The 17,713-nt window shown below is 49.6% G+C and overlaps 1 long non-coding RNA gene across 1 annotated transcript in view; it reads right to left on the bottom strand.

Annotated features, from left to right (window-relative positions):
* Positions 1–396: 396 nt before the first annotated feature.
* The window catches only part of LOC114041117, a 219,296-nt gene continuing 201,979 nt past the window's right edge, over positions 397–17,713 (bottom strand). The window contains exons 6-7 of the long non-coding RNA XR_003568884.1: positions 16,970–17,071; positions 397–476 (exon numbers count right to left, since the gene is read on the bottom strand). This is a non-coding gene — a long non-coding RNA (uncharacterized LOC114041117). The remainder of the gene's footprint in view (positions 477–16,969; positions 17,072–17,713) is intronic.

Genomic DNA, 17,713 nt, shown 5'->3' with positions numbered 1-17,713 from the left:
AGGGCTGGAAGGGCCCTTAGAACAGGGAATGTCAGGGCTGGGAGGGCCTTAGAACAGGGCATGTCAGGGCTGGAAGGGGCCTAGAACATAGTGTTAGCACTGGGAGGGCACTCAGAGCATAGAAGGTCAGCACTGAAAAGCACCTTAATGCTTATCCTGCCACTTTCTACATGAAGAAACTGAGGCTCGGAGGGGCAAAGACTCGCCGAGCTCCCAGACAGTCAGTGCAGTCTGATTCCGCTCTTCTGCCCACTGCCCGTGCCTGCTTCCTGCTCCCACCCCAGGTTGGCAGCAGAGCCCCGGGCAGGTGCCCACCCTGCAGGGAGCCCCTTGCGGCCGGCTGGGATTGGCATGCAGAGAGAAGACATGCAGTGTGAAGGGGTCCATACCCACCTAGGAGGGGAGGTGAGAGAGGACAGAGGGTTAGCCCTGGCAGACCATGGCCTGCTACGCTAGAGAGAGCAGGACAGCAGCGGCTGGAACAAGAGGAGAAGAGAGAGGTCAGTGCTGAGTTAGTAGGGAGGGCCCCAGGCGCCGCCCCCCACCCCACCCCCACCCCCCGGGCCTCCTCCATGTCATGGGAATGCCACGTTGCCCTGACAGACCGCAAGCTGCAGGAGGGCAGATGGCTGGGCCTTATCTTTTTGTCTCTCCCAGAACCGAGCACGGAGCTCAGTGCTGTGCTGAGGCTCAATCTGTGTTTGCGAATGGAGGACAGAGGTAGAGATCATCAGAGCCAAGAGGGCCCGTGGGAGTCTCCTAGGCCCACCTCTCATTTTACAGGGGAGGAAACTGAGGCCGGAAGAGGGTGAGTGACCTGCTGAAGGCAACTCAGTCAGTTTGTTAGAGTTTCCACTCAAGGGCCCGGCAGCCCAGGAAAGGACTCAGGGTATGCTTGTCAAAGCCCTTGGGGCTGGCAGGGCAGACGTGACTATTCCCATTTGACAGAGGAGATAAAGGGAGGCCAAGAGAGAAGTGATTTCATGTGGAAATAAAGGCAGGCTGAGAACCCAGGTCTCTTGCCTTCCTGACCCCCAGGCCAAGGCTCTTCCACTAGACCCACGCCATCTTCTCCATACGCTATCATTGGCAGCTACATGAACCCACTGGAGAGGCCATCAGAGGTTGGCCTCCTGCCTCAGCCTGAGGGCAGCAGGAGCTTTTGAAACTGCCAGGCTGTGACAAGCCCTCTCTGACCCCTCAAAGCCAGATCCCGCCAGTCCACCCGCCCACTTATATACTGCCCACTCACAGCAAGTAAGCGGCAGGAACCCAGCCCAGTCTGCTTTCATGAAGAAAGAAGAATCCTAGGTGAATGAATTCTCTTCCTCAAGGCAGTTTAAACACCGTCCCTGCAATCTTGTTCAGACCATCCATTGCTTGGCAAGGCCTTTATTCCCATACGACACAGGGGTAGACTTTGGAGGATTCTCACATCCCTCCCCTCCCCTCTATTGTATAACCACTACCCTAGCACGAAGGTGTAGACAGAATGAATGGAGGTGATGATCAGAGGGGAGGCACCAGGCATTGAGGGGGATGGAGAACGGCTTCCTGTAGAAGGAGGGACTTCTTAATTGTCCAGTGAAATGAATTTTCTCCCTGACTGGAAGGGAGCTCAGGGACGCTCCCCTGGCACTGGTAATATGTAGAGTATGTGCAGTCAGAAGCCAGCCCTTGGTTGTTTGTGATGGAGAAAGGGATTAATTGGGGATGAGCCCAACTGGAAGGGTATGAGACAGTTCATGGGAATGAGTTGGAGTTTGCCTCTGCTGGGAATCCACAGGCAATGTGAGGATTTCTGGAGGGTCTGAGCAATGGGAAGAGAATGGGTACTGGGGCTAGAGAGGGTCTGGCATGCCCTACTGGTGCTTCGAGCCTAGACACTGAGTGAGTAGTGATCCCTACAGAGAAAGCTCTGACAGCTCAGTTCTGGCAGAAAGGGCCATAGGAATGGAATAGCTCAGAGCCCCCACTCACCTCTACACAGGAAGAGAGAGAGCCCAGGGAGAAGACGAAAGGCCCAGAACGTTGACATGTGTAACTGATGGCCGATGGTAGAGCACTGATGACCACGTGCATGTAAGTGGGTCTGTGTCTGAATAAATGAATTTGTCAGGTCTGAACCAACCTCATTTTCTTGTACGCAACAGGGAAGTAAATGTTCAATTTCCCTTGGGCCTATTGCCAATGCATTATCATCAGTATCTCCAGAGGCCCCAAGAGCACTCTCTGAAGAATGACCCCGTGCTCAGGGAATGACTGGTTTCCAGGTTGGAAAAGTAATGTCCAGGACAATGACTACCCTAGAGCCTTTGGGCTCCAGTCGCCCCAGTGGAGGACCTCCTAGCTGCCCACTCCTCCAACTATCTGTTGTTGTTCAGTCAATCTGCAGTCGTGTCCGATTCTCCACGGCTCCATTTGGGGTTTTCTTGGCAAAGAGACTAGAGTGGTTTGCCATTTACAGATGAGGAAACTGAGGCAAACAGGGTGAAGTGACACAGCTAGGAAGCGTCAGAGGCTGGATTTGAACTCAGTTCTTCCTGACTCCAAGCTCTAATTACTTACAAGTTGGTAAAAGGCATTCGGAACATCCATCCTCATCCTTCTCGACTTCTCTGCAGCCTTTGACAATGTCACCTGCATGTCTTTGATCTTCTCTCCTCAAGTTTGAGGGACACCACTGCCCCTGGTTCTCTGGCTCCTCAGTCTCCTTTGCTGGTTCTTCATCCGGGTCACGCTCACCCAACAGTAGATGTCCTGGGCCCTCTTCTCCCTCTCCACTATTGAGCCTCGTGATCTCATCAGCTCCTGTGAATTCCATCACCTCTACTGGAGTATCAAAGCTACTTATCTATCCCTAGCCTCTGTTGACTTCCAGTTTTGAATTTCCAGCTACTATTAGACCTTTCCAACTGGATGTCCAGTGGCCATCTTAAACTCAACAAATCTAAAACTGAACTCATCATTCCCCAGTCGACCTCTCCCCCCTTCCCCATTCCTGTAGAGGGCACCACCCTCCTCCCAGTCCCTCAGGCTCCCAGTCTAGGGGTCAGACTGACCTCCTCACCATCTCTCACCCCCCACATCCAATATGGTGCCAAGGCCTGTCGATTTCACCTTTGCACCATCTCCCAAATAGGGCCTCCTCTCCTCGGACCCTCATCACCTCACACTAAGACTATGGCATTAGCTGCTGGGGAAGGGGGTCTGCCCGCCTTGAGTCTCTCCCTACCCCAGTGTATCCTCCATTGAGCCACTGAAGAGATTTTCCTAAAGCTCAGGTCTGATCATATCATCCCCCTACTCAATAAACTCCAGTGCCTTCCCATTGCCTCCAGGACCAACTACGAAATTCTTTTTGACTTTTACAGGCCTTTATCACCCTGGCTTTTCCCACTTTTCTTACACCTAATTCTCCGCCACACAGTCTGTGATCCAGTAACTGGACCTGCTCCCCTGGACCCCGAAAATGCAGATGGGGTCGGCCAGCCAGTGTCTGAGGCTGGATTTGATCTCAGGGAAATGAGTCTTCCCACCTCAGCACTGTGGAGCTCCCTAGCGGCCCTCTTTTGGGGTAGGTAGCTACATCCATTTTTGCTTCTCCTCTGTCGCTGTATTGGTATGATAGCAGTTGGGTCTCCCGTTTCCTTTTATAGCTCAGCTTGGCTGGTCAGATGATGGGATGGCCTTCCCCACGCCTCTGCCTGCGCTCATGCTGCTCCACGTCCAGCAGTCTCTGCCCCTGCTCCAAAGGTCCACGCCCATCCCGTGTCATCCTGTAAGACCTGCCACCTCCATTTTCAGGGTCCAAGGGGCCCTCAGAGGCCATCCTTGCTGGGTGCATGAGCCTCTCCTAATATCACAGATATAGAGTGCAGCAGGGCCTTAGAAGCCAACCCTCCCCCTCCTCTTCTATGCTTGAGGCGAAGTGACAGGAGGTGGCAGAGACGGTTTGTACAACACCCCCAGACGCTGGTCCAGCTTCCCGCTGAAGATGTGCAGGGATGGGGAGTTTGTTCACTGCCCCCTCCCCCGCCCCGGGGATGAGCAAGGTTCAACGGCCATGGGGGGATGAACACAAGGCACACTTTGAAGCCTATGTTACATTAGTAACATTTCCCCATCACTTTCTTAAGTCTCGACAAGCAGCAGATCACTCAGTCAGGCCCTGGTGTAAAGCCTCACCTGCAGACTGAAGAGCGGGACTTTGTGAGCCGGTGTGAGCTGCCTCCAGGCCCCCATCGCACCCCCAGGCCGGGTCCTCCCCTCTGGGGCAGCTTTGGTGGGGAGGTTTTCCTTCCACTGAGCCCAAATCTGCCCTTCTCTGGTCTTTGTTCTCAGTCTTTGGGGGCTGAATGGAAGCCTGACCCTCCTCCGCAGAGAGTCTTCACATACTTGAAGACAACCAACACATCCCCGCATCTCCTCCTTCCAGGCTAAGCACCCCAGTCCCCAGAGTCTAGTTTCCTCCCCATCCAAGCTGCCCTCTTCTTGGCTAGGTCCACTTTGCCTGAAATGTGGTGCCTGGAAGTCGGCATAACACTTCAGATAGAGACTGGCTCATCTATCTTTCAACACATCAGATAGAGGTCTTTGTAACGTCTTCAATTTGAGTGTCTGAGGCAGCTGGTAGCACAGCGGATAGAACTCAGGAAGACCTGAGTTCAAATCCAGTCTCAGCCACTTATTAGCTGTGTGATCCTGGGAGGGTCACTTAAAAAAACTGTTTGCCTCAGTTGCCCCAACTGTAAAAAGAACACCTACTTCCCAGGGTTATTGTGGGGATCAAACGAGATAATAATTATAAAATGCGTCTGGCACATAGGAGGTGTGTTCCCTGGGGGGGATCTTGCCTTCTTGGTCCCCCATCCAGGGGGTCTTTAAGAGGAAGTGGATAAACATTTCAGGGCTGAAGTAGAGGAGGTTCCTGCTTTAGGGAGGGACTGGACCACGTGGTCCCCGGGATTCCTTCCACTCCTGATATTCACAGGTTCTAGAATCTGGCTACTTACACCGTTTTCTAGCCCCTGAGATTTTTTCCTCCCGTTTTGCTCCACTTGTCCCAATCCTTGGGCCACAGCTCTGCTTTAGCAGGACAGCTGAGGCCTGGAATGGTGAGTTGAGGTGGAACTGGGCATGGGGGCTCCCTCCTTCACCAACTTACTGAGAGACCCCAGGGTCTCACCCTCTATCCATTGGCTGGCCTCAAACCCCATTGCAGTCCCTCTGCACTGGCCATACTAGGTGGACGGCAGGCTGAGGTTCAGACCAGGGTGATGCCTTCTTTTTTCTCTCTCCCTTCTTTTCTTAGCTGGGATTTCACACTCTCCTCTCCGTGATGTTAACACCCCCACACCTCACATTCTGGTCTCCCTCCAGCCCACTTAATTAACATGCTACTCACCTCCTTCCCTCAAACCTGGGTGGAAAATCTTACGTCAGACACAGAGCCGGCTCTGTTCCCACAGAGGACGCCTCCCTGATCTTTCAGAGAAGTTGTTTTAAAAATCTGATTAGGCTTCCCCTGGTCAATCCTTCAGCCCCAGAGAGAACTCTTAGACTTTCTGCTCTATCCACCTCAAAATTCCCATTGCTTTGGTTTCTTTACCGGTCTTTTTACTAGGGATTTGAGTTAAATTTCCCAGATCAAAAACAAAACAAAACCTCACTTTCTGAAAGATTAGCGATTTAAGGCGATTTAAACATATCAATTCTCCTCTCGGTTTCAAATGTGAAGGATGGCCCTTCAGAGAGGGGGATGTTGTCTAACACGGAAAAACAAACAAACAGAAAGCCTGGCTCATTGCGCAGGTGGCTGAGATCCGGAGTCTGTATGCCTGTCCTGCTGCTTCCTGTGGGCTGTCCTTGGGAAAATCCTTTCCCTCCTGGGCAGGAAAGTTCCCCATCTAGAGACTGAGGAGGTGTCATGGAATAGCTGACCTCTAGGTCTCTTCCACCTACAAACTGGGATCATAGATTTAAAGGGTCTAGAAGGGACCCTAGAGGTCTTTTGGTCCAAACCTCTCATTTCAGACACTGAGGCTCAGGGAGATTAGATAACCCTGGCCAAGGGGAGGAGCGTGGAGGGGACAAGCATTGATTTTTTCTTCTCATGTTTATTTCACTTCACTACAATTCACTTCAATTCATCAATCATTAATTGCCTCAAGCACAAAGCACTGTGCTTACCTTGGGAATGCTGAGACAAAAACAAAGTAGTCCCTGAACTCAAAGGATTTACTTTCTGTTGGGGAGCAGGAACACAGATAGATAGATGGATAGATAGATAGATGATAGATAGATAGACAGATAGATAGATGGATGGATAGATCTGATAGACAAATAGATAGATCTGATAGATAAGACAGACAGACAGATAGGTAGACAGACAGATAGGTAAGTAGACAGACAGGTAGATGATAGATTAGATAGATACAGAAATAAACAGATAGATAGATAGATAGATAGATAGATAGATAGATAGATAAAATGCAAAATAATACAAAGAAGTCTTAGGGAGGATGGAAAGAATTAGAAAAAACCTACAAGCATTGATTAAGCACCTACTAAGCCAGGTATTATGTTAAGTGTTTTGCAAATATTATCTCACTCAATCCTTACAACAACTTTGCAAGGGAGGTACTATTATTATCCTCATTTTACAATTGGGGAAACTGAGGAAGACAGAGGTGAAGTGACTTGCTCAGGGTCATACAGCCAGTCAGATTTGAACTCAGATCTTCCTGACTCCAAGCCCAGAACTCTATTCATGACAGCACCTGACCATCTTCAGTTCAACAACCAAACACATTAGGCACCTGATATGTAAGGGCATTGTGCCAGGCCTAGGGGATACAACAAAAAAAGTAAACCAGGAAGCTTATGGTCTAATGGTGGCATAAAGCTTTGGCAGAAGTGGAACTCTCCCAGTGGAAACCCTCATACCTCCTATACCCTTTCTGTGCCCAATGACTCTGCTGCACTGCCACCCCTGATGTGCTAACACTAGCATTGTTATGTGCTTTTAATTTTTCTGTGTGTGTGTCTAAACCTGGTGTTCCTAGAGAGGGATAAGATAGAGATAAGTTCTTTGAATGGCGTCTTCTTCTCCTTTCCCCCCTCCCCCCCACTCCCAGCACAGGACTAAACTCAGGGTAGTTGATCAATAAGTATTAGTTGATATTTCCTGATGACTCCTCGGCTCCCACATTACTGCAACAACAGCATCCTTTAAAGCAGTCCTTTGTGTCCAGGACCCTTTTAGCAGTTTGGTAACCTCTTTCAGAATGATATTTCTACCTGTCTAAAATACATAAGATTACAAATGGTGCCAATTATTGGGAAAAATATCAAAATATATATTTTTAAAAATTAAGTTCATGGGTATCCAGCTAAGAACCCCGGCAGATGGAGAAAACAGGGGCCAAATGACCTTGCCAACCAGAGCCCCTTTTCCAATTCTCATGGAAGAGGCAGCCAGAAAGGTCAGTGGAAAGCACCTCTCTGTCCTCTCCTCCTGAGCCTGCTTGGAGGATTGGCTGGAAACCTGGTCAATGCAACCCTCCTCCTCCCCGCTCTGGTCAGCAGAGCCTCACTCTCCGCCCACGGGCAAAAATACAGCTTTATTCAGTCATTCCTGTTGGGCACTGAGGGCCAGAGAGCTTTTTATTACTCAAATCACCATGCTGACAATGAAAATTAAATACTGAGACAGTAGGGGCCCAGGATGGAGAACAATGTCGCCCTGGGCAATTAAAACAAATTTGGATCAATTAGACCAGTGGTTGACCCAAGCCTTCCTACCAGCCCAGAACTGAAGGAACATCAATTGTGTGAGGGAGGGTGGGTGAAGCCAGGGAGGACTATTTAAAAACAACATCATTATTATCACAGCCAGAGGCCATTTCTAAACTGTGAGCAAAATGTTCGTAGTAAATCACTATGTCTGGCCACAGTCTTCATCCAAGAGGCAGGGGCAAAGGAAAAGCTCCCAACTGCTCGGCTCCAAGATGACTCCTTTCCCCTACATCTCACCACCCAGAAAGGTGCCCGCCTAAGCCTGCGTCACCCACAAGGGGCTGGGAGTGTCATGTGCTGCCTGATGCAGGGTCGCAGTGCCAGTGGGGAAGCCCCCAGTGATGAGGAAGGAGAATTGTTGCCTAGGGCAGAGAAGACGCCTCTAGATGGGTGGAGAGGCATGAAAACCAGCTAAGTTACCAGGGAAGTTATCAGAATCATTGCAGGGGCATTTCTACCCAAGGGGTGAAGCCTTTGTCTCAAACCAAGGGAGTCATCCACCTAGACGGAGTTAACTCTCTGTCCCAACGCAAGTGACTGCTGCTTCCTGGAAGAGGGCCCTCAAATCTGCACCCCCAAACGCCAACCCACCCCATATGTGCATATCTAAACAACTTCTCCCCACCATTCTTTGCTCTCCCGGAATCTCCCAAAGCTTGTTTGTTCCCATCTGTCACCCTCTGCCCCGAGAGAGCTTTTATTCTTTTTTTTTTTTTTAGGCAACTGGGGTTAAGTGACTTGCCCAGGGTCACGCAGTTACTAAGTGTCAAGTGTTTGGTCTGAGGTTGGATTTGAACTCAGGTCCTCCTGACTTCAGGGCCGGTGCTCTATCCACTGTGCCACCTAGCTGCCCCGGGACCTTTTATTCTGAAGGCTGATCTGCCTTATTCTGGTTGGCATGGTGGCCCTGCTGCCTTAGGCACCCCTGCCAAATCCTAGGATCATTGAGTCAGCAGGTCCACACGCAGGAGTGGATACAAGCTAGAGGATTTCAGAGAACCCAGAATGAGGCAGGAGCTATCAGTGCATGGAGAGGCGGAACGAAGCCACCATCCAAAGAGGCCCAGCAACCCCACTAAGTCGCTGGGGCCAGGTACAAGATATAAAAGCACACTGAAAATGCCCCAGTGATCTCGCAGCATTGAGCTGTACATCAGGCAAGAGGCTGCTGTCAATTTAACACTTGCTTTGAAGCAAAACCACACACTGGTAAATACCTGATCTCCTCAGCAGATGTGTCAAATATTTGACTTCTCCTAATGATGAGAAGTTAATTGGTACTAAATATAGAAATCGAGGGCACAAGTAGACATAGCTACGAATTTCATCTTCCAAGCTCTGTTCCCGCTTTGACAGTCCTCAATGAAACCATCAGGATTCCAAGAAGGGGGCAGGGATGATCTCTGTGACAGCTGGGCCTTCACCAAGGACCTTCTCCAATATCTGGCCATGGCGCGGTGGAGGAAAGCCGGGAGAGAGTGCTGGTAAATCCTACCAGGCGGGAAAGACTTCCTCGCTAGCTTTGGAGGAGTTCCTCACCAGGTTTGGGCCATTTTACTATAATTGTGATGGCTCATAAGACTTATCTGCTGAGGTGGGTTAAGGGAGGCAATTTTGACATAGGCCCACAGAAATTAGATGGTGGCTATAGTAGAAAGAGCTCTGGTACTGGAGTTAGAGGCCCTGGCTTCAAAGTCCACCTCTGTGTGACCTTGGACAAATCACTTCCCTTCTCTGGGCCTCAGTTTCCTCCTCTGTAAACTGAGAGGGTTGCATTTGATGGCTTCTAACGTCCCTTCTGGCTCTAAATCTATAATCCATAAGATCACAGTTCCTTGGGATACTGAAATAAGAAGGACAATTGGGGACTGAATAAATGTGGAGGCCGAGGGTCTTTCCCCCTTTCACGTTTTCAGAAATGTTACGTTGCTTGTAGCCGGATGACAGCTTAATGAGACATTGGTCTACAGGAAAGGAAGGGGTCTGTGTGCAGATCCCAGCGGGATAGGTGCCAGAGAAGCATCTGAGTGGTTGTGTTCTAACGGGCCTCTCCGGGGAGAGCGCCTCTGAACCTGTGTGTGGAGGGAGAGTCCAGTCCTGAAGCTATGCCACCACAAAATGGACCTTCTGTGGGGCCCGAGATGGATGGGGCCTTCTCTCCTGCCTGGGGGATTCCTGCTTCCTAGGGGAGAGAGCTCATGGGCTCACAGGGAGCTCAGAGACCACCTCGTCCAACTCTCTCATTTAGTAGGTAAGGAAACTGTTGCCCAAGGTCACCCAGGTAGCATCAGATGAGACAGTAGAACTCAGTTCCTCCGTCTCTGGAGCTGAGAATCCAAGATATTTTTTTATCTTTCATTTCATTGCTAAGCCTAGAGGGGAGACTTAAGTCTACTCTGTCTAATCCGAGGAGAGCCCCACAGAAATGGTACCACCCTCTCTGCCACGGCCGTCAGTCCACTCCAGTGGGTGTTATGCCCCAAACATGCTCTGATACCGGCAGCCACGGTCAACAAGGGCTGGGCAGGCAACGAAGCAGGCCAGACTGAGGAAGGCTGGGTCAGGGAGGCCAAGGATGCCTGGAGAGTGAGGCCGGGGCCGAGTGATGGAACATGGGAACAGGGTCGGGGGCTGTCCTCATACAATGTCAGCCCAGGAAAGGGCATAGGGATGACCTCCTCCAATCACCTCATCTTACAAAGGAAGAGAGGAGTTCATATAGTTGGTCACTTGAGAGATGGGGACATGGGTCAAAGAATCACAGGATCTCACAGTTGGAAGGGACATAAGTGAACACCTGGTCCAAACCAGACCTTATTTCAGTGGAGACGGGGATAGATATTAGGGAACTGCCTCATAATCTGACTTCAGACACTTCCTAGCCTGGGTAAGTCACTTTGCCTCTGTCTGCCTCAGTTTCCTCATCTATAAAATGGAGACAATAATAGTACCTGCCTCCCAAGATTGTGAAAATGAGATGAAATAGTATTTACAAAGCACTCAGCACAGTGCCTGACACATAGTAGGTACTTCAAAAATGTTCCCTTCCTCCTGGGGCTAGAACCCAAAATATCAATTTTTTTTTTGCCTCTGGCTCTTTCTTTCTGTGTGTCTCATCAACATTCTTTCTTTGGTTAGTTGGCCCAACCTGAAGTTTGCACTAGGATATACTCTAACTGTGTGTAAAAGGGTCTTTAATTCCCATACAAGCACTCAAGGTAATAAAGATGTGCCAGGTAGGACAGGCTTTATCTCCCCCCCCCCGACAGGAAATGCAGAAAGATGCAAAGGACTCAGAGGAACTCATAAGATGATATAGAAAACACATAAAGCATTCAAACAGCCCATAAACATCTCCCAGAAAACAATCATATTTTGTTGCTGCTGAACAAGCAACAGCGTGCCCACTGAACCCGCACTCTTTGAATTGCTCGCGGTAAGAGTTTTCAGGGGAAGGTGGTGGTACGTTCCTGTCCTGCTTCCCCAAGCCACAGGAGCCCTTCACGGCTTCTGGAGCCTCAGGGGCCAAATGAGGGAGCCTCTTCTTTCTCCAGGAAGCACCTGGTTCAGGAAATCTCCATTCTTTAGGAAGAAAGGGCCCTGAATTCCCAGCCTCTGGGTCAGTCCTTCAAGGGAGGCACTGCCCAGGGGACTGGCCCACCTCCAGAGAGAAGGACAGATTCTGGGAGCACCAGCTAAGAGAGAACCCCAAACAGAAATGCGGGGCCAGGAACATCCATTATCTCCGAGTTCTTCCCTCGGGCGAATCATCTGCTTTTGCAGAAAAATCTATCAGCACCTCACTTTCTAGGCTGCAGAATTCACTGCCTAAGCTCTGATATCTGCTTAGAAAGCCCTGGACAAACCCTGGTAACTCCTACAAGCTTCTGGCCCACAGCCACCATTACCAGGGTGACTGAATAAGCATGCCAAGGCCTCAGTTTACTTTTTTTTTTCAAAAAGAGGGAATTAGACCAGATGAGGCTCCTTCTAGGTTCAGCAAGCTGTGATTCTGAAGTACCTGCCCTGATGACCAAATCCCCCAAAGTCTGATTATTCAGTACCTACCTGCTGAGATTTCTGGTTTTGCTGGCCTAGTGACTGTTTAGGGTCATAGAAAATCCTCCGCCAGGGGCTGGCAGGGAGTAGGGATCATTTACTCTAACCCCCCTCATTTTATGGAGGAGGAGATTGGGCTTCAGAGAGGGGAAGGGTCTTGTTCAAGGTCATGCATCCAGCCAGGTTTCCACTATCATACGTTGCTTCCTAGCTTGTCCATGGAGACAGCACAGAACAGAGCCAGAAAAACTCAAGTCTGAATCCTGTCTCAGATGCTTGACTAGCAGGGTGACCCTGGAAAGTTCACTGAACCTCTGGCTGTCTGCCTCAGTTTCTCTGTCTGTCAAATGGGGGTAATAACAGCACTTGCCTCACTGGGCTGCTGTAAGGCTTAAGTGAGGTAATATTTGTAAAGCGCTTTGCAAACCTCAAGACATCGTAGAAATGCAAGACTGGGCCACTTCCAGAGACACAAAGCCAACAGTCCAATAGTCTCTGCCCTTGAGGAGCTAACACTGCTCTTTCAAACAGCGGGTGCCCAGATAAGGCAACACCAGCCAATTTGAGGGGAGTAAGCGCTAAGAGTGGGGGCTTGGCAGGGCTGGCTTCTTGTGGGAGACACCAGTGGGCTGAGACATGAAGAAGTTAGGGATTCAGAGGGAGGATGCTCCAGGCACGTTGGGCAGGCTATGCCAAGGACGGAGAAGGAGATGGAAGGTCAAGGTCAGGGAATGGCTGCTAGGTCAGTCTGGATGGGATTGTAGTGTCCACAGGGATGGATGGAGAGAAGATGTCAGAATAACAGAAGTACAGCCCATTCTCTGTCCCAAAGAAAAACTCCAAACAGATCAAGAAAGCATACCAGCCCAAGTCCCGATGGGGAAACCCAAGAGAAAGTCACACAGTGAGCCATTTTCCCTGCCTAGGTTGGCAAAGGAGTTGATTAGAGAAGGCTGCAAACCTGGAGGAGGGTCTGACCAGGAGTCCACCATGCAGAGCATGCCAGGGAACCAGGAAGAGGCTGTGTCTGTGGCAAAAGGAGGTCTCCAACCCATGCTGGGACACCCTCAGACTCACACTGGGGCACCTTGACCTGGTAAAGGATGCTATGACCGGTACCAGCTGGCAGCTTTGTCGCTGACTACCCAGTTCTAGGTGACAGGTCCAGGGCAGATCTGACCCCAGGGGGATACTGCTCCTGGTGAAGGACCAGCCACAGGCCCTAGGTGGTGTAAAGAGAAAAGACTGAGTTCAGGAGCAAGTAAAAACTTTGTGACTAGGACCCCAGCAGCAGAGCGACGTCTCTGTTCCAGCCTCCAATGCGGTCTGAAGCACCCACAGGAATTATTAGGGCAGGGATCCCAGACTAAAGAGGAGTCTACAGTTCTGTCCCTCTGAACCAAGAGAGCCCCCAAGCTGGCTCCTAGTAGCTCAGTCCAGCCTCAGTCCACTCTTGCTCAGACCCAAACCATATCAGGAACTTGAAAAGCTCAGACCAGGAGAAGAGTGATCAGACTCTGTCCTGGAGCAGACAGGTCCTCAGCCTGTCCCTGACAGCCTGCAGTAACATAACACTCCCTACCCCAAGAAAGCAGTAGCAATTCCAGACAATACCTTCCCTCCAGAAGTACATAGAACCCAGCCCTAACATCAAGTCCAAAGTCAGTAAGTAAGCTGGAAGAATGAGCAAACAAAAAGAATCCCACCAGGAAAAGCTATCATGGTGACAAGGATGCTGAAGATACAAACCTAGAAGAGAATGAATGACTCCAAAAGATCTATGGTGAAACCTCAAAGAAAAACTCAGATTGGGCACTTTTCAACTAGAATTCCAGGAAGAAATAAAGCAAGAGTTTTAAAAAGAGCTGAAAATGTTTTATAAATGAAATGAGAGTGCTTGAGGGAAAAAAATTGGAAAAGAAATGAGAGCTGTGGAAGAAAGAATTAAGAGAACTCACAGTTTGGAATAAGAGGTACAAACTTTTGGTCAAGCAGTGTACTCCCTAAAAATTAGAATAGACCAAATAGAAGTCAATGACTCCATAAGGAAACAGTAGGTATTAAAACAATGTCAAAAGAAAGATTTAGCTACTCTGATCAAGACAACGATCCATGACAGTTCCAAAGGACTCAGGATGAAAAATGCTCTCCATCTCCAGAGAGAGAACTTTTCAATTCTGAGTGCAGATTGAAGCCTATTGCTTTTCACTTTCTTTATGTTACTTGCTTCTGTGTATGTTTCTTCTGCAAAATGACTTCACATGTATAATTGATATCATATTGCTTGCCTATTCTGGGGGTGGGGAAGGGTTAAGAAGAAAAGACTTTGGAACTCAAATTTTTTTTAAAAAAATTAATATTTAAAAAATGTTAAAATGCAATTGGGAAATATTTAATGAAATAAAAAGATATATTTCAGAAAAACAAACTCAGAAGACAGAAAAAATTAGAAGAAAATGTAACCTTGCAAAAATGACTGATCTGAAATTAGATTTCAGGGAGAAAAAAAATTTTTAAGAATCCTTAGACTACCTGAATAATATGACAAAAAAAGAACCTAGAAATCACATTTCAAGACATCTTAAAAGAAAACTGCTAAGATCTTTTAGACCCAGAAGGCAAAGAGAAAATAGAAAGAATCCACTGATCACCTTCTGAAAGAAACCCCAGTGTGTGTAGGGGAGTAATATAATTGTGAAGGATGTTAATGTGAAAGGGCAAGCCCCACCAATCTATCCCTCCTCTGAAAGGTGTCAGTTGCAGGGAAATAAACCCATTTCCTAATCATCCCCTCACCCCTGAAAAAAGGCTTCATGAAATAAAGAAGATTTCTGGGCCTTCCTCAAGGTCCCAGAGTTGACTCCAGCAACTTGGCTGGACTGGACAAGATGCTTCTTGGGCACAGGCCCTTGGGCAAAATTACCCAGACCTTGAATTGGGACAGCAGAAGGCCAGAGATCAGGTTTATTAGTGGTATTGCGGTATTCTGCTTTGCTATATGAACCAACATTACGACTCTCGGCATTAGGAAGACCATCACCACAGCAGTAATGTCCCCAAAGTGGAAAGCATGATTAAATCTTTATTCTACAATCCAATAAACTGAAAACAAGGAGACTGGCCATTAGAGTCTCTTTTACCTCTTTCCCTGACGGGCTATTTGGCATTTTTTATGTTATGCCAAGAAAACCTAAGGATTTTTTCTTTGGGCCCCAACCTTGGCCTCTGAGAGTGATCATCAGCACCGGCTGATTCTTGTAGCATTTTTCAGGCTTTGCTCATGACGTGACCTTGGCCTCTGAGGGCGATCGTCAGCACCTGCTGATACTCACAGCATTTTTCAGGCTACAGTGGAGAAAGATAAAGCCTTTCCCCAGGCCCTGACCTCGGCCTCTCCTCAATGGCCATTGAGACGTATCAATGAATCAGCTCAAAGTAAGCAACAACGATGTTGAAAAGCCAGGAGCTCACATTGCACGGTGAGGGACCTGAGAGTTTGCTGGATATTGGATATCTGGCCTGTTGAAAGTCTCCTTTATCTGCACTTCCACTCCCTGGCCTGACTCACCCCTTGTCTACATCTGAGTTCTCCCACACTCCTGTGGACTGATGCCTTGGCTCCTGTCTGGGACCAAAAGAAGGTGACAAACACTCCTTGCCCAGAGTCTCTGCCCATTGTCCACTGTCCCCTGGCCTGCAGCCTCATCTCCGGCCAGGCTCAGCCATTGGATTCGATGTGAACCAATAAGCACCTACTATGCACAAGGCACTGGGCTTCATAACAGATTACAAAGACAAAAGGAAAATGGTGCCTGTCTCCAAGGAGCTTATAGTCTGTCGGAGGACGAGGTGGTCGAAGAAGTACAAGGTCATTTGAGGAGGAAGACGGCACTAGCCCTTGGAAAGGGGAATCAGGAGAGGCCTCCAGGGTCACTGAGCTGAGCCTTAAAGGAAGCCGGGGATTTTCTTGAGGTCAGTGATTCACAGGGCAGGAACCGTGACATCAAGATGGCCACCTGGGAGTCTCAACATTCATCCCACATCGTTGTCTTCAGAGAAGAATTCAGAACAAAGGGTGACTGCCGTCCCACCTCCCCTTACAGAATCCCTCGTTCCCTTCCAAACAGGTGCCCAGGCGGCCCCTTCTACAAACAATGCCCTCAAAGACTAGCACCCTCCCTCTTGAAATGATTCCGTACACGTCCATTCCATCCAGGTACCAGGATCAGTGCTGTATTCTCCCAATAGAATTGAAGCCTCCTGAGGGAAGGCCCTCCATCATCATCTCTTCACATGCCCAAGGACTCTCACGCCTCAAACAGAGGAGGTGTTTAATAGATATTTCTTGGAAAGAACTGCATTTTTCTTGACTCCATTCAAGGATTTGGCTAGTAAAGGCCCTAGCTGTGAGGGAGTCTCTCTAGTAAAGGTTTCCCCAGACCACGGGACCTTCCCCCCAAGACAACACTATGCCAAGTTTCCCACGAGAAGCTATGAGCAACACCTCTACCAACATGTCCCCACATCATCTGTCTCAGCATGACTTTGAACCCCCCAGCTTTCAATTACAGAAAGTGAATTTTCCCGAAACACCTTAAAATTGGATTTGTCTACACTCCCCCTATGGGTTCCCCACCAACACACAGGGGCCTGTGCCCGGTAAGGATGCCCTCATCCTTTTACCTGGCCCGTGCCTGCATCCCTGGATCTGGCCCTCAAACATGTGGCCGTTTGTGGGTTTCCCACTGACACCCCCACCCCCGCTCACACCCCAAGCAGCCGAGGGGGGCTGGCTCCACATCCGAATGCCCGGTGGGCTTTCTCAGGCCAGAGGAAACAGCTTGCCCCCAATCTGCGGCCCCATCCCCAAACCTTCCCTGGGTCGGAGAGGGCTTGTTTACTCCTGGAGTTAGAACAGTAAGGACCCCAGGCATTCACTGCAGGGCTCCTGGTAGCACAGACTAATGAATTCCAGGGGAGCTGTTGTCTGGAGCCCGGGGCAGCTGAGGAGGAGTGAGCATGACTGTGGTGTCCAGGGCCCGAGCCACGGAAGGGAGGGGCCGTGCTGGACCGGGACCATGCTGGGTAATTAACCAGAGGCACACAATACCTTTCCCAATTTACTTTCCCCTCCGAGGGGATGTTGGAGAATCAATGATTTCCCTCCGCTGGCCTTCAATCCAGGGAACTTTTGGCTGGTCAATAGAAGGCTCTGTCAAAGAGAAGGGAGGGGGGAAAAAAACCACATTCAGTCAGGAAAAGGGAAGCAGACATGTTTACTTAAGGGAAGAAATTTGTAGGAGAAAAGAAACCACAGGCTCAGAAAGCAGCCTTGTCTCATCTGTCCAGGAATCAGTCCTGAAGCCCAGAGAAAGCAAATAATTTTGGTATTTGCAGACAGACAAAGACCTGGAGGGTCAGGGCTGGGGCGGGGGAGTAGTGGGGGGGAATGTCAGGGCTGGGAGGGACCTTAGAAGAGAGAATGTCAGGGCTGGGAGGGGTCTTAGAACAGGGAATGTCAGGGCTGGGAGGGGCCTTAGAACAGGGGATGTACAAAGCTGGGAGGGGCCTTAGAACAGGGAATGTCAGGGCTGGGAGGGGTCTTAGAACAGGGAATGTCAGGATTGGGAGGGGCCTTAGAACAGGGGATGTACAAAGCTGGGAGGGGCCTTAGAACAGGGAATGTCAGGGCTGGGAGGGGTCTTAGAACAGGAAATGTCAGGATTGGGAGGCGCCTTAGAACAGGGGATGTACAAAGCTGGGAGGGGCCTTAGAACAGGGAATGTCAGGGCTGGGAGGGCCTCAGAACAGGGGATGTCAGGGCTGGGAGGGGCCTCAGGACAGGGGATGTCAG

Source organism: Vombatus ursinus, unplaced genomic scaffold, assembly GCF_900497805.2.
Source record: "Vombatus ursinus unplaced genomic scaffold, bare-nosed wombat genome assembly UNPS02014167.1, whole genome shotgun sequence".
Classification (NCBI taxonomy): Eukaryota; Metazoa; Chordata; class Mammalia; order Diprotodontia; family Vombatidae; genus Vombatus; species Vombatus ursinus.
This window is presented reverse-complemented; position numbering and strand designations above follow the sequence as displayed.